The 17,197-nt window shown below is 51.6% G+C and overlaps 1 protein-coding gene across 1 annotated transcript in view; it reads left to right on the forward strand.

The window, feature by feature from the left end:
* The window catches only part of LOC105703114 (ras-GEF domain-containing family member 1B), a 115,897-nt gene that overhangs the window by 43,073 nt on the left and 55,627 nt on the right, over positions 1–17,197 (forward strand). The gene's annotated exons all lie outside the window — the stretch shown is intronic.

Here is a 17,197-nt window from a genome sequence, read left to right on the forward strand (position 1 = left end):
GTTACCGTAACATTGACCACTTTCAGCTCGTCGCGTCATTTATTTCCAGTATTTTCTGGAAATTTTCAAGGGGTATTCACGGGGAATAAATTCTCGGAATAAAATCCGACGGCATCGGGGAAACGATATTACCTTTGAAGTGGTGAACGTGCATGTCCACCTCACGTATGAATGTCAATAAGGGGTGGCGATTATTCCTTCCAATCTACATCTGCCTGGGGGGCGTATCGCAAAATTACTGGTTGCTCCTTTTATGGGTTTCGATCCAAATCGCGTTCCGACGATATGTCGCGACACTCGCAGTATTTCCCCGAGGGTGTCCCTTTTACACGCAAAGGGCGTCGATGCATCGAGGAAATTAGGAAAATTGAGTGATCTGCATGGTTGCGATCGCGCCGTATATAGTTCAGTAACGGGCCCAATTAAAACACCGCGATAACCGTGCCACAGCGAATAATTGCTCGCGGTCGCAATGAGCGTTGCAATTGATAATTCATCTACCCCAAATCACCGCCCGAGGGCGTATTACTCGACCGATTGAATTACAATTACTCGTGTACGATTTATCACGACGAATTAAATCCGCCCACGTAAAGAAGCTACTTCTGAGATGCAGAATATTTTTCTTATTTTTTAAATTAATACGCAAGACTTAGGTCGAAGTTTAGCATATACTGACTGAAGGAGTCTATTAGTTAATAAAAGATGGCTTACTCGAGAAGCAATTTGCAGAAGTCTGCATAATTAGGTGAGCCTTTCATGTTACGCAGCGCTCGAGTGAATAGAAACTGCAGCGATTCGCTGGCTCAGACTTTACGGAAATGTTGCGATCGAGAAACGCAATTGGGAGCCGCGGATGCGAGGAGGGATGCATCCGCACTTGTATAAGTGGGAGTTCGTGTAAAACGCTACGTGGAATTCCAACGGATGCCCATTTCCCTGCATCTCGAACGCATCCGACGAGTAAGAGCGGCAGATATTGAGATGCTCCTCCCTTTTCCTTCCTTTTCAGGAGAGCCAGAAAATGCCCCAGTTTAGCGGTAACTGGTGCAACCATTCATTAAGTGCAGCTATACACCCCATGAACAGAAATGAAAGGAAGAGGAATCGTAAAAGAATTAAGAACCTTTCCAATCGGTCCAGCGATTTGTGAAATCAAATTAATCCCGTGTCGAATCAGGGGAATTTCGGCCCTCGCGCGATCCTCCCAAAATAAATAAATATGACAAAATAATATTTTAGCGTCGTTGAATAAACGGATTGAGACAACAGCGGGCACTGTTTGTGCGGATGCGGAAGCTTTCGTTCCACCGGTGCATGATGTAAAATAAAAAGCGGTTTGCGCGCGTACCTCGCGAAACAGCAATTTAATCATTGCCATGGAGAGACCTTAGAGCTCGGCGGCTCGCGATCTGCGGATTTATTAATTTCCGCCCTCGCAATTCCGGTAATTCGAACCTCCGGAGGAAATAAGGCCGCGTAACGACGCCAAGACACAATTACTCCTCATTAGAGCCGATGGCTCAATTTCAATGACAGTGGGAGCGAGTTTTCCGCCGATTCGAGACGCTCGGCTCCCGAGGGCGATTTGCAAGATTCCTCGAGGTGCTGATCGCGCCGGATAATTCCGGAGTAATTATCGATAACTCTCGCGGTAACTAGATGGACACTTCAAACCTCGCACCCTGGATATCTAGAGGATGGTGGGTGGCTCTTCGGATGCCAGAAACGGCCCGATCGAGCGATAGAACTCCGAGGATGCCCAGAGAGTCGTTCTCGAATCTCTTCGGACGAGATTTCGCGCGATCGGGAATAATTTGCGAGTCAGTCGGAGCTCGGCATTAAAAATACAAGCCGCGACTGCAGTTGCACTTTCCCGAGTCTGGATCGTGCAGTGCGGAGTCCGCCTCTCCCTCTGTCGCCCTCGTTTCAGGATTTGCAGAATCCCTTCCGAGGAGCTGCATTCCTAATTATTTTTCCCCTCTACCCGACTAAGGGCTGCCACGGTTTCACGTGCTCGCGACTCTCGTTTCATCCGCAAAACAGAATTTTTCGCACATTTGAAGAGATCCTCGCGGCGGAGATGAGAGAGAGGCATTCCACGAGACGCCGAGGGGTAACGCATAATTCCTCGATAATTAATAGTAACCCTCTCGTAGGCTGGATGAACCCTCCAGATTCCGCCCCCTCGAGCTTGCGCCAGTCATTCAGAAGGAGCGAGCGCACTCGAGGAGGCCCGCGAATATGCAGAACCTAAGGACCCAGGATGCAATCTTGACAAAGTGAAACCGTGCATCTTCCATGCCCTAGTCCGATAAGTAGGACAAATCGTGTCTAACGAGTCTTAATAATTTTACGACCATGCGTTCTATTCCGGATCCGCGTCTATAACTCCACTTCGCTATAGAGGTGCACAGTAAAAATAAAAAAACATCGCCTCAATGCAAAGGTCGCAAAAAATCCGATGCACCCCGTGACACCGTGTCCAGGGTCCGGGGGTGCTGGGAAATATCGAGGACGCGGACGCCCCCGGGGTCTTTTTTGGATGTCTCCCAGGTTTTTCGATTTCAATGACTGCGACTCCGCCGAGGATTGCCGGGCCGACGGTAAATTTTAACTGGCGTTTTAACGCATGGTTCGGCCAGTCCAATTCGCGCGACTTTTATAGACAGTACCGCAAGATTTACGGGGATTTCGCACACGGCCCCCCGGGAAGATCCGTTATAAACAACGCGACCCTTTTTTCCATCGATCTCACTTGCCGATGCATCGGGATACTCTATCGCCGCCTACCAGCCTGAAAATCGGCCGACTTTTCCACGGGGCGACGACGCGGGTCAATCGGCCGACCAGTCGCTCTATTCCTGGGAAATTGCGCCTCGCCGGGGTGGACGGTGTTAAAATCTATAATGAGCCCCGAGGGGGTTGGAAAAAGATACGGGGATGGGGATTGGTCGATACACGGGACCCAGCGACACCCGATTAATCCTGTTAAATCCAAACAGCCCGAATTTATTCCTTCCAAGCTGGTGCATGGGTGGATTAAACGCACCGCAGTGATTGCCTATTTTCTTAACGGCATTAAACAAGGTCCTGATAATTTAATTAAATTTCCCAATCTCTGGGGGCAAATAAAACACCGAGTTATGGGGTGCTCGCCGGGAACCGTTAGGAAGACGAACGTCTACCTCCGGTGCTTTCTTCCTGCCAGTCTGTCGAGATCAATCCCATTCAGCCAGGCGCTGTCCCTCCATTCCCCATTATCCTTCGGAGTAACCGGTGAAACCGGAACCATAGCTGTCATCCTTCGTCGAAGGATCCTACTCGAAACCTCGTCACCCTACGAGTCGCTCCGCAGTTCCTCCCCGTTTCAAAGGACGATCCCTTCAACGATCTGCATCCCTTCGCTGCATAATAGAAAATTAGAGCCAGCGCTTTCCGCGAGTCCATCGACCCTGACTTCCAATCGATGCGACCGATTTGACAAAATCGAACCGAAGAAAGACTCCGGAGTTGAGTCCTGCAAAGTAGCGCGATCCCTTAATCGATTAAATTAAATTAATCCATCGGGATCATTGATCGTCCTGATTTAAGACGATGATTTCGGTCAGGTCCGTGCCAAGATCCCAGTGCCTGGACCGCAAGAAACTGACGAATTAGTGCCTCTTTGTCATCCTATCCCGAGTGATCCGAGTATCAGTGGTCCAGAGGGTCCTGATCGAACTCCTGCATCCAATCGGCAGTCCCTCTTCGAGGACGTCGATACTCTTCGGGTGGTGCGCGAAGTGCTGGCATCGAGAGTCGTCTCGGAAGTGGGAGCTCATCGGGCGGTTATCTTGACGCATCACCACCTATCGCCATCACCGTCAGTGATGACAGTGAGGTGGCGTTGGGGCCGTGGTGTTAAGCTCTCGCCGGATAAATGTGTGCGATGTACTACTACGCCAGCAAGCTGACTGCGGCGGCACTAAGCGGTGGCTTGAGCGGAGGTGGCGGACCTCCAGGAGGTGGTGGAGGTGGCGGAGGTGGTGTCGGAGATCGGGTCTGCCGATGCCACGAGGTCCAAAAGATCCCGCAGGAGCCCCAGTCTCCGCGTCGTCCGCAAGCGGTCCATCCTCCGCGTCATCATCCGCGCCCACCTCGGATCAATACCGCCACCTCCAAACCTACCACCTCCGATCATCACGTCTTCGCCACCACCTGCGTCGAGCACCCCAGGCCTAACCACTACCACAGGCACAGGACCAAGCACAAGGTACGTACCTCTGCTGGTGACGTAGGTCGATTAACTCGGCCCCAAGGTGTACCCCGAATGTGGTCTTGATAGTTAATTTAATAGTTAATCGACAGGTTAATCCAGATAACGGAGGATTTTCTAAAATACCAAGTTCAAGTGGAAAACAGGAAAATCGGGGAATTTAGACCGATGACGGTGACGGGTGCAGTCTGGTGCACCAAGCACCATGCCTGTTGCATTTTGGCTTTCCAGAACCCAATTTATGGGGGACGCTCGAGTGAACCCGCAATTCTGTTCCATGCATTTCAGATCTGGCGAGATATGCAGGAAAATCCCTGCACTTCGAAGTCGGGTGGGAAGTTTGCAGGTTGCCTCGAAAATTCATCGACGACTCCCGAGACATCGCGAGGTGTTTCAATTGTGAATTGACGGAAGGTAGAATTGCGTGGAGATGGGCGGGAAAGCCGAGGTATTATCTCCCGTATTTCCTCCCGTTTGTATCCTTTTCCATTTTCCTGGATTACCCGGCCATCCGTTTTCTCTCCGCACTTCATCCAAGGAGTAAAACGGCACACTCACCTCAATTGCAGTAACCGTAACAATCGTGTGTAAATACGGGGACGGCGGTACCTCAGAGTTGGGATTACACTTTCGGAAGTGTCGAGTGCGTAGTCAAATTATAGAGCAAAGTACCCACGGAAGAGGTGCGGTTTCAACGTTAGGTCACGTTTGCGGGGGAGACTGGGCGGAACTTTGCGGTTATTCTTTCCGCAAGCTTTGAAACTTGTCCGGAGATAAGTGGTGGATAGAAAATGGAGACGCTAAATTCTACCGTTGATCAATTTCTTGCTTATCGGTCGGGGCCTTGGGTGAGTTTTTCCGCCCTGCAAGAGCTCGGGGTAATCATTCGATTATTCCTCCCTACATCGTGGCTTTAAGGTAATTAGCTCCTTTCCACTTCCTCGTTCTAGGTGGACGACGCCAGGAACCTCGGACAAATTCAATTTTAATTTCCACCCGCCCCTCCCATCGCGCCCATGCTGGTCCACCCATACACCGCGATCTGCGTAAAACTTTGATGGCGCTTAATAGGATTACTGAAATTGTTCTCTCATTTTTGGATATCGCCTCGGATAGCCTCGGCGACCATTTCGCTGGATGGTCTTCGAGAGGCTTCCTTTCTTCCGTAAATTTCTCGTTTAAACGTCGGACGTTGAGTTTGCCTTCGGAATCGCGCAGGAGCTTTCCTCGGTGTGGACGAGTCGAGTTTCCTGATTACTTAACAGCGAGCTTTAAGACGTTTGCGACATTTATTTTCCCAGGGGATGAAAAAGATCCGGTCGAATATCGGCCTCCAGCGTTGGGAAAATCAGTTGCGAATTAAAATCTGAAGCGCCCCATGAGGACCATATTCAACGACTCCAGATTAAGAGGGTGTATTGAATTTATTTCAGCGTTTGACGTCACTTTTGACCGGGAATTTTGACTTCAGTATTTCGGTTGCACGATCGAAACTTGAAATTCGGTCCATCCAACATTTACAGGACACGAGGGATGTGAAAGAGCCACGTCAGGGGGTCGTCCTTGAGTGTCGACGTCTCTAAATCAGCGGCCTCGCGATTCCCCGGGGAGAAAATCGAAATTAGTCGGCGGAATCGAGTAATTCGCGAAATCCCCTGGGATCTTGTCCCGGTTATACGGAATTCTAGGAGCGCTCGATGCCAGCCGCCGTTTCCGCAGGATCCCGGGAACGGATCGCCCGGAAAAGACGGGATGAAGTAAATCCGGGAGGTTGCGCCGCGCTTGTAAAATCCCTGCAGGAAGAAGGTGCACCAGGGACCTTTGATCTGACTCCGAACCACGAGAATACGGTGGACGACCTCGTAAAATCCACGGCCCGTGAAAGTAACAGCAAGCGCGCGGGATAGCTCGCACAAGCCTAGGGATTTTCCGCGCTTTTCCCCGGTTTTCCCCCGCAGCCATTCCAGGGGCGAAAAACTTGGAGGCGAGCTCCTTCGCCCCCGCCAGGAAAGAGAAACTTAAATGCAACTAAACGAGCCATTACCGAAAGCACAAGGCGACTGGTAAAGCGGGTTCCCAAGTGCCGGGTCTGCCTTGGAAAATCTAATTCGGCGGAATTTTCAGTATCCAGGGTGGGTCAGGAATTTCGCCTCCACCCTGTGGGGTAGATATTAACTGCCGGGCCATTTGACGAACTCATGTAACGAATTACGGCAAAATTATGCGTCCATTACTCGGTCGCGTTTCCAGGGGAAAGTCCGACTTTGTTCCCGACCCCCCTCTCTAGGGGGTTATATTAATTATAAAAGTGATCCCTGCTGCCGGTGACGTTTGTCCCTTGAAATGGCGATGCAAGGGGGTGCCGTTTGCTGGGGTCGGGCACTTCACCACTCGCCCTGGAAAATGGCGGCAAGGGGTGGGGCACGTCGCCGTGTAAAAGTTTTAAGCCGAACCAGGCAGCTTGGTCGCCGGATATCTGGTCTCGCGGTCTCCGTCCTTCCCACGTTCCGCGCGTAACCGCGTCTCCCTCTGACCCTTCAACCCCGTCTGGACCCAGCATCCCTCTGTCTGTCCTCTCCCATCGAAGCTCGGCTGTTCGCCGGGATCAGACCGAGAGACGGGAAAGAGGGCGCCTTTCCAAAATGGCACCCTAGAATGAGGTTTCCCCGAAATCACCGCATTTCTCTGGATTTCCCTCTACCTTCGAATCGGTCACAGGAGATGAACGCATCCGGTCGGACTCGGTTCCTCTTGGTCGAGAGACATGGGTTGGACCTCGCGATATTTAGAAAAATTTTAATTAGCATTTCTTTATCGGGGGGGATTGCAAATTCTCAGGAAAATAAGAGGAAGGTAGTCAATAAGTATTAGGGTGGAACTCGGCGGTGTTATTTCCGTCTTCCTCGGAAAGATCGGATAACGTCGGAAGCTCGCTCCTCCTCGCTCCCTCCGGGTTGTGATGAAGGATGATGGATGATGGTTAATGCATTTCCATGTTTTTGTTATGGCCACCGAGACGTCGACGTCGCGGGCGCGATAACGAAGCGGAACTGAAAATCTCCAAAGGATAATAAGGCTTTTAATGCTGTCGGCGATAAATCGCTTCCCGCCCCCTCGCGCCGATCGAACTTTGCGAGCTTCCCGAAGAGGGAGAGAAAAGGAGGCCGAAGATGACGAGAGAACGAGAAGGAGACCGAGGAAACGCGCGTTGCCCTCGACGGGATGGACGAGGAATTCAGTGGCTGCATTTCTGAGAAAGTTCCGACCATCTATCTCATTTTCGCCTCCTCCTCGAGATTTTTGCTCCCTTTTACGAGCTACCCCGAAGAGCTCCCCCTACATCCCAATGAAAGCGCGATCATCCTGCTCGCGAACTTGTTGGCGAGGTTCGGGATGTCGATAATCGTTCCTTAATTTCAAGGATCGGGTCCAGGATCGAATCCATTGATGTCCTGTTCTGGATACCAAAAATCATTCCTAAATTTCAAGGACCCAGTCGAGGATCTGCCGAAGAGCCTGCGGAAGAGCGGATGTTTCCGGCAGATGAGCAGGACATCGATCGGTTTTCTGGAGGGCGCGAAATAGTCCCCTGTTGGTCCTGCTCCGGGGAGTATTCCAATCCTGAAGCCCATGTCGCTGGCGCAGCACTTTGATTGCCGCGGACCCTGAGGAGAAAGCGAAGCACGGTACGGCGGAAAGCTCCTTTGTGGCGATGATGGTGCCGCACAAAACCGCCTGTCCGGACTCGAGGGTCCTGCCAGAATTGCCGACTCGGTTACTATTCCTCCCTGGTTGAATAAGCGCCGATTAACCACCGTCAATGACCAGCCGAGACCGGAGGTCTCCCACGCCGAGGAGGGAGGAAGCGGAAGAATAATGGATTCGCGTGCCGTGCAATTCCAAAGTGGACGTGGGGTGGTTGGGAAATGGACGTAGGACAATAGCTAGGAAGGGGTGGAGGGTGAATATTGCCTGGGAAGGAGATAAACGTTGAACGGTTGGGTAGGTCAGTTTCGATCGGGACGTCCAGCAAGATGAAACTCTGAATCGGGGACCAGAAGAAGACCTCCTTTGAGACTCGCCCCACCTTCGCTTTCCGCAACCCCTTAACCCTCCACCACCCCGAAGAGCTCTTCTCCTGTCTCGAAGCACGTCCCTCGCGATGACCGAAACGCCTCGGGCCTTGGCTTTGATGCCGGGTCATTATAATCGAGTCGAGGACAACTTCGTTAACGGCATCAGCACCGATGACAAGGGGAACAACGGAACCCTAGGGTACGTATCCGTTTGGAAATTCCTCTGATTGTCCGCGGAATAATTCCTTCTCCTCTCCGTTCACCATCTGGCAGACCCCCCCAGGACACGTGAATTAAGGACTCGCAAATTAGTGAGGTCGATCTAATTTTAGAAACACCCTGGCCGACCTGCTCGACTCAAACTTTACGGAGTTCAATGGACAATTCATTTATCAACGCCTACGTGTCGAACGCGAGTTGGACCAACTTTCTATTGGGTTTGGGAACGACCTCGGGGAATACCTAGGGAAATTCTCGAAGATCGGAATAAAGAGGAAATCCTTGACAGGAGGTGGGTAAGAATCGCCCAAAGCGGTGGGGCAATTTTTAATATCGCGGAATGCCTTGGGGGTGTGGAATTGCCTGGGTCATTTGGCAAAAGGGATCCCATGGATTCTGGCCAGGTTTCGCCGGACACGGCAAGACAAAACAGCGAGTGACAAAACGCGACTTTGGGTTGGGGTTGGGTGCGCATTCACTCGGGGGGCTTTGCAAGAATGCGCCATTTTTTCCTCGTGAAAATCCGACGAATAGTCGAGGCGACGATGACGACTGTGGGATGCACCAACGGAAGGTTCGAGGCCGACTTTTCCGGAAAGGGCGAGATTTAATGCCGTCGGTTTTATTTCCTCTGGCCGAAAATAATGCGTTGCATCCGGCGCTTGCACCTACGACTTCATGGGGTGCCAAGGACCATTTTTCTGGATAAAACGTGTTTTTAAGCAATTGTCTCTGGGCACCGAGACGGAAACGTGTTCCGGGCACGAGTTACGCGGCGTTCCTCCTGTTCGCTCGAGGAAGGGAATTTCTTTTTCACCGGTTTTGAAACGCCCCCCGCGAACCTTTCAATTTTTCAGTAAAAGGTAACTCTAGATGTGGCGTTATCGGAGCTCGAACAGTTTCCCGAAGTTCCTGCTGAACTTGACGAGGCACGACGTCAGGTGAGGACTTTTAATGACTCTTTTGTGAACTCGGGATGCCGTGCGATACTTCGCAAATTGCGGCCCCTGTTTCACCGGCGAGTAAGCTCCCTCCAAACAACTCGAACGAGCCGCCGAACTAACCTAACAATTCCAACTAATTAAAGATTCATTATGACCCCGCCACAAGGAGGGAAATCACCGCGGTGCTCGAACCTGCGGAACTAACCGATATTCTCCAAAGTCCTCCGAGATATTCCGCCAATCACCCCTTGGACTAGAAGGGTTAACCTCGGATTTCAAAATTTCCTCCTCTACCTAAGGTTTCCCTGAATCGTCCAAAAATTACTCTCGATTCTTCAGGGAGAGCTTTTTAAAAAATTCCTTATTTTTTTTTTATTTTCCCCAGGCCAGGAAGATGTGTGCGTTACAACGTTGTGGCTTTATCTCGTAGTTATCATCGCAATGGGCTTCCCGTCTAAGCCAGGTCGCGGATTTTCCTAGGAGAGGAAGAATCGCCGCGCGAAGAGCCGCTTTTCATGAAACAATCGAGCCCTCGCTTCGGGATCGCAGGGACGAGAAAGTTCCCCGAGTCTTCGGAAAGTCAAAGCTTTCCCCGGGCGGAATTAACGCGCAGTCGGCGACCCTTTGTATTTTCTCGAGGAACGATTCCAGCGAGAAGCTCCGTCCGCGTCGCGTCCGACTTTGATCTCCGACTCTGTCTTCGCTCCCCGAGAACGTCTTGTGAAATCGACACGACGTCTCTCGGAGAATTTTTAATTCAGCAGCCCCTGGTCCACCGTCTCCATTCCCTCCATTTTTGGGGAACAAGACAACCGGACCCGAGGTCGAGAAGAGGAGGGTACTCGGGGAGCCAAGGAGCTTCCTGGACGGAAATTACTGGAGGAGGCGAAGCGTCGGCGGAGGTCGTCGACTCAAAATTACTCGTTACACCCCGGAATACAAAATCGCGGATTACGGATTCCGCGGTCTCCGGCCGGTAAGCGGAATCCCCGCGGCACTCATTAGACAGAGGAATTTCCGTGGAAATGGAACGGCCAGGAATAAAACAAGCCCCTCGAATCAGCTTTGCCCGCTTTGCCGGCGTCTCCTCCACCCCTGGAATTTATTAAAAAGTAATTGAAAAAGCTTCTCCCCCATCTCGAAGGGTTAATTACGGTAACTCGGAGATGTCGGACGATGTTCGCGACCGGCATTAAAGCCTGCCCCGAGGAGCGCCATTTTTCGCATCCGACCCCCCAGGAAGTGCATATCCTGGAAACGGAGGAGGTGAAGGTAAAAATTAGCTCTCATCAAACCAGATGACTGGCAGAAACGTGACGTTCGCTGGACCATTTGAAACGTCCATTCCTCGAAAAATCTTTCGTAATTAGGGAGTGAGGATCAAGAAGGGTTCCCGAGTGGTGGGTTCCTCTTCAGGAAGGAGTCTGAAAAATTGGCGAATTTAAGATCAGCACGTCATTTATTTTGTTAAGGATGGGGATGGTATCTCGTAGACTTTAGTTTGTCAGGACACGAGTAGACTCGTCCACCGATCCTGCTGGAGCATCATCGGGATCCGATATAACGCGTCAGCTATGATCCCCCATTAAAACTTAGAGCGTACTATCCCCAGTACCTCTTCATCTCTTTCCTGGACGTTTATTACGTGCTCGGTCGAAGAGTCGAGGCTTTTCCTGGCCGGTAATCGAATCTGTCTGTCGGGTGCTCCGTAGAAAATAATTATTTCCCCCTTTCGTTTTTATTTCATCGCTGGAGAGAAAGAAGGGACCGGGCGATGTCTAGGAATCGGAGAATGCCGAAGAGAGTCCATAGCGCGGCTTCAGAAATAGACAGGAAAAGGGAACGAGGTGGGCTCTGAAATGGCGTTTGTTTGGAAGATTAATGAGAAAATTGGTTATTAAAAAGGAAGGAGGACGCCCTCCTCTGCCTCGCTCACTTCGTACGGCGAGACTCGGTCGCGAGTTATACCGCGAGGACGAATGGAGTCCGATGCAATTCCCGATAATCGTGTCACCTACAGTGGGGTTGAAAAGTGCCCCGACGGAGTCCGGATTTTCAAATTTAGGGAGGACCATTCGACGGTCGGATAAAAAGGTTACATTCCTGGGGTGGGAAAAGAAATCGCAGGGTCGCGACAGGCGAGAATTCCGGGCCCCCCCTCTCGGACCTCTGGTCTATTTTTCCCGATTTTTTCCTCCTTTTTTCTCGCACTTTGCATGATAATGAGTCCGCTAACGAGGGCCATTCATTCGCCGACATGAACCATCCGGCGGCCACTTTGCCTCCCTTTCCGATGCGCCAGCAAATCTCGCCAAAGTTTGCGCATGTATCCTCCGAGTGTCCAGAATCTGCGTGCAGATCTCGATGCACCTCCCCGGGATGTACCTCGAGGTGTGCATCCCTTTGGGTCGGACGGAATCGCCGACTTTAATGAATCCCTTTCAAGGCCCGCACGGCGGATAAACCTTTTCATCACCGTTTACCGGGATCCTTCCTTGGTCTCTATCTATGCGTTCCGGTCCTTTTGCCCCTTTTCCTCCAGGAAAGGGCCGCGAGGTTCCATTCGTCGGTCGAAAGGATCCCGATAAATGTTCGGATCTTTCAGTTCCACAGGAATCGAGTCGAGGGTGGAGGAAGGAATTCGCCCTCGAAAGAGGATTTCCCACCTCGCCGCGATTAACCGTAGAACTCGATCCGTTGATCCTGAAAATTAATGAATTAATAAATTAATAAATTAATAAATGAACATGGCAGATCAGTTCCCCTCAATCCTGGAAAAATTATCCAAATGTGTAAAGTAAGAGCAAAAGAATCACGGTGGCCATGGAAATTTGAATTTGGAAAAATCCAGGAGATCTCCACCATTTGAGAGGAGGGAGGAGCAGGGGGAAGAAATATGGCACGAAGCAAGGGCTCGCACTCGAAGCGATTAATTCGATGAGTGGCACCGGGCAGAGAGTATGCACCTGGCGTATTCCTGGCGAGAGGACGACACCATTATAGAAAAATATGCAGGCGAATTTGCATGGAGATCTTTACTGCCCTAGAAAAGCGCCTGGCCTTTATTATTGCCCAGGGCGTATCGCACCCCTCGGCCCACCCCTACCTCGTACGCGCCCCGTAACGAGCACCGGAAACCTGCTGAAATATGCACCCGACACCTACGAGGACTTCCGGGAGAGGTAGGTGGAACGATACCTCGTAAAACCCGGGAAATCGATCTAATGGACCCTCCGCGTTTCCGGGCTGTCGAGGACTCGGGAAAAGGCCTACTTTCGTACTCGCTCCTCGATTTACTCGAGACGAGGCATCGAGTTTATGTCGGGCTTTCTTCGGCGACATCCTGCACTCCCAGGAAAAGTAATCCCTTAGGAATAGCTCGTTTCACTAAGCTAATCCGTCCGATGGTATCCCTAAGCGATCCTGCTGGTGGAATATTTCATATTCCTCTTTCGCTAAAATTTCCAGCCCCCGTTTTTCCACGTTAATTCCGCTTCCTTCATAAGAGAATCACGCGTGTTCGGTAGTTTCGTTTTTTGGATTTATCCTCCCCCTGGGCGTGTGTTTAGCCTCGGTGCATTAGGCACCCCCCGAGGTGGCTCGAACGACGCCTCGTAAAGAGCAGCGTAAAACCCGGAAAATCAATCTAATGGACCCGCGGTTCCGCGGTATTCAGAACTCGAGAATAAAGCCACTTTAAGAGTTACTACGTGATTTCCTTAGAACGAAATATTGAGTTTGCGCGGTACTTCCCGGAAGTTCCCCGGTTCATTCTCACACTGAAGTCCTTAGGGATGCCGAACTCCCCGCGAGGTGCATTTCGCGTGTACTTGCACCGAATGAGCTTTGCGCCAAGTAGAGGTGTAATCCTGTGACGGAAAATCACCTGTTGTACTTTACATGCATCTACCTCGTGCTGATGCAGTATAAGCTACAATGTTCTCGGTTTTTCCCCGTAGACTCTGGAGGAATACCTTCTTTTTCTTTTTTTTCTTTTTTTTTCAAAATTCACCGCGTGAGAAGTCCAGTAATTCGTTCCACGCAAGTTAGATGAGTTCCTCCCGCAGCATCCGATCGCGCCGCTAAAAGATCTGCTTAAGGTGTTGCTCGTCACTTTCCCGAGGCCGAAGTATGAAGTTTCCCCGGGGCTCGAAGTTTCCCGGCGTTTCTCCTGCCAGGGTCTTCGGGGAAGATGAAGTTTCTAATGAGAAGTAATCCGCGGGAATTTACGATGCGTTTTACCTGTGCTAGGTGGGGAGGGAGGTGCATCGCATAATGCAACCGGTGCAGGACGTCTTAAATTCATCCACAGGGTTGATGCAGCGTTGCACCTGATCGAGGCTGGCAGGGAGGGGATTTAATTCGATCGAGCTTTTCGGGGGATGTAATTTTTACTACGCCACGTTTTTGGGGGCGATAAATCGCCGCGGTCATTTTTACTTCCGGCCCTCCCACATCCTGGCCGGAAGCGGAGGGTCCGCGCAAAGTGCATCGGGGTTAAGCATCGCGACTATTTCCTCGCAAGCTCTCTGGACCGGCCGCGAATAAATTGGACGTTTCCGTATCGGCGTCCAACAGGCAAGAGGGCCGTAAATAAATCGGGCCAAAAGGGCGAGAAACACGAGAAGCACTCGGCAGGATACCGAGAGGATTCCAGGCCGTGATCTCCGAAGAATTCCCCACGTTGCGGGGTCCTTTCGTCGATAAATTGCCCAGACCGAGGGAGGTCGTCTTCCGGGCGCGAAATGGTGGAATTCTTCAAGGGAAATACGTTCCATGATAGCCCAAGGGAAAATGGAGAGAGAGGTCGGCCCCATCCTGGCTGGAAAGCGCAGGACGATACCAACGCGGCTGGAAAAAGAGAGCAGACACAGGATTAATGTGTTTTTTGCGGCGGATTTGCGGGCTGTTACTGACACAACCCGTTCGGCTCGTTTCTGCCTGAATTTCAACGATAACGGGCGTTTCGATTAAAGCCGATAGGTCTCGCATTGGAAAATTCACGGCAGAAGGAAATGTTTCCGAACGTGCCGAAACGTTCCGCCATGGAGGCGCGATCGCGAAAACCGGAAGCGTCGATCGAGCTCGCCCCAATAATTTATAAATCCAGATTCCCGGACACTTTTCGCATATAAATAATATCTACAAGGGTATTATTTACACGCGAGGGGTGCCGGGGTTCCTGGACCGGATTTACTCAGGGAAATCCCTGCTCATGGGGGGTATTTTTCGGGGGTTGCGCTCGGGAGGAGTAAATTCGCATTTTTCGAGGTTAAGGGGGGAATCTAGGGGGATTCCGGCGATTCTTCGCGGGGGTTTGCAGGTGACGCTTCGGGGGTTGTTGATCGCCACCCCCGAGGAGGGGTAGGTAGACTCGTGGAAGAAGTACGGACGTTTAAGGGGGTCGAGAGGTGGGACTTGAAAAATTCGCGGGGGTCCTCGTAAGCCGGTCGACGGCTTACGAGGGTGCGGGCCGAGGGCTGATATATGCCGAGCCATTAGGGCGAGGACCGCTCCAAAGGCCCCCTTGCACCCCTGGTGCACCCTTACACCGGCGAATGCACTTTCCGTCGTATCGGCGAATCAACGCCGAGACTCGGCTGATTAATACGTCGGTGCTTAGCGCGTCGATCTATCACTCGACCGGACGATCCCGCGTATCCAATGAAAGCCGCCTCTCGTCTCGAATGAGAATGCTTTCAGCCCGATTGGCCGACATCGGCGAGTCCAGACGTTAGACCCATTGAGTCCTGATTAATATTGCACTCTCCAGCGGCCGCGCAAACGAGATCCGCGCCCCGAAAGGGGCCAACGAGTCGCGCGCCCTGGGGTAGGTCGGAAGAGGTGAAAGACCTTTCAAAGAAGAAAAAAACCTTGTTCCCTTTGGAAAAGCCCTTGGAACTACAATTATTCAAGGAATATCAATAATAAAATATTTGTGAAATTTTATCCTTCGCTTAGAAATGATCGATCACGTAGTTCGATGATGCAGTTTGGCGGTGCAGTTTTGCGGTTAGGAAGAACCGGAACTTCCTTGGGGATTTCTCTTACGCCCAACGAATCGGTAGGCAGGGAAATCAGTCCCCTAACTAGCGGGTGCAGCCGTAACGGCGCATAAGTGTGAGAGGGTATTTTTTTCCCTCCTCGAGCCCCACGTCGGCCGCAATTTACATTCGGAATTAAGCCGCATTTCATAGTCCGCGTGATATTTTGCCCATTAACTCAACCTGTACTTTTATCCGGCTGGCGGGCCCGGTGCTCCGGGTGGTTGCATATTTTATTACGACGGTTGTTTCGCCCACCGGCGAGGCCCAGGGTAAAGACCGCCCCGCCTCGTCGCTCCCTGTATGAAACTATGCCAAGTGCGCGAAGTACGCGTAATAGAACCCCAGGCAAAGCAAAAGACTGCTCCTGGCGCCCGCCGAAACCTATTAAGTGCATCGCCGAGTGCATCCAGACCCTCGACTAATTTACCGGCTCCCGGGGCAACGGGAGGCAACGTTTCGACGTGCATTCCGCGCCTCGACTAAACCCCGAAAACGCCCCGAAGAATTCCTGGAAACCGACCGACAAATTCCTGGAAAAATCCCCGAAAATAATTCCATTTCCCGGGAAATCCCTCATTTTAACCCGCGGGAAGGTTTGGATAAATCTCGGGAAATTCAAAACGATAAGGGAGGGGGTGATTTTGGCTTTTCGACGAGCAGGACCGAAATTTGCGCTCCCTCCGGCGACCCATCCCATTGTTGGCGAGTACACGGCGTATGCCCGAAGTGCGGAGGCCCGGTGGAACCGAGCTGGCCTGTCCGGCGGTTAATTTACTGTTACTACTGTAACCGGCGGTGCCGTAACCAGCATTACAGCGGGCCCTGTCAACGTTGGCCGCCCTGGGGAGTGTCAACCCCCGTAAGTTTATTCCAGCGTATGCCGGCCGAGAAGGATTCCCCCAGGCGGCATCGATAGCTCGTATAACCCGGGGTCGCCCGTAACGATCGCGATTTACGGTTTTATAGTTGAAGAGCGGCCTGCGCGGCCTGGAGCTGCACTCCTCATGCAAACGAGATCGCGGATCGAAAACGACCCGGCCAAGCCGGAAAAAGAAACCGCGGCTACTCGCGTCACGCCGCGGAAAAGAGCACTTTAACGACAGGGCGGAACGGTTCCTAGGTTCCCGTGAAATTACGCCAGGAGTCATTTTGCGAGACGCGGCATCCCCTCGATTTCGAGCATTTGCTTCCCATTCGGTGTTTCCGATTCGAACACCGATTCCAAGTTCGCCCTGACCGCCCCCGAGATAATACTCACTCAGGAAATCCTGGATTTTAATGCTTGAAATCGGAAATCGTTGGGAATAATTAGAAATCACCGAAACATTGCTGGAATTTTAAGGCCGACCGTCAATTCTTACCGAATTGCATCGTTACGTATCTTATCGGCTTTCAATGAAGAAAATCGTTTTCGCCGATTTTCTCAGCCTCGCCGCCGCATCTTTTCGACGTCCACGGCATATCGGAGTGCATTCGAAAAGTGGAAGAGACGCCGCAAGGCGGCCTGAAATATCGCCCTGGTTGCTTCGTGGCGCACGTTTCCGCCGGGACGTTTTACATCCCCTTTCGCCGTATTTATTACGCACCCCGCCCGGGAAAAAACGCCGCGGCGTTTCCTGCGGTTTTTCGTGGAATTACGCCGGAAGTAATTTC

This window comes from Orussus abietinus, unplaced genomic scaffold (genome assembly GCF_000612105.2).
Source record: "Orussus abietinus isolate OABI.00-Male unplaced genomic scaffold, Oabi_2.0 scaffold241, whole genome shotgun sequence".
Taxonomy (NCBI): Eukaryota; Metazoa; Arthropoda; class Insecta; order Hymenoptera; family Orussidae; genus Orussus; species Orussus abietinus.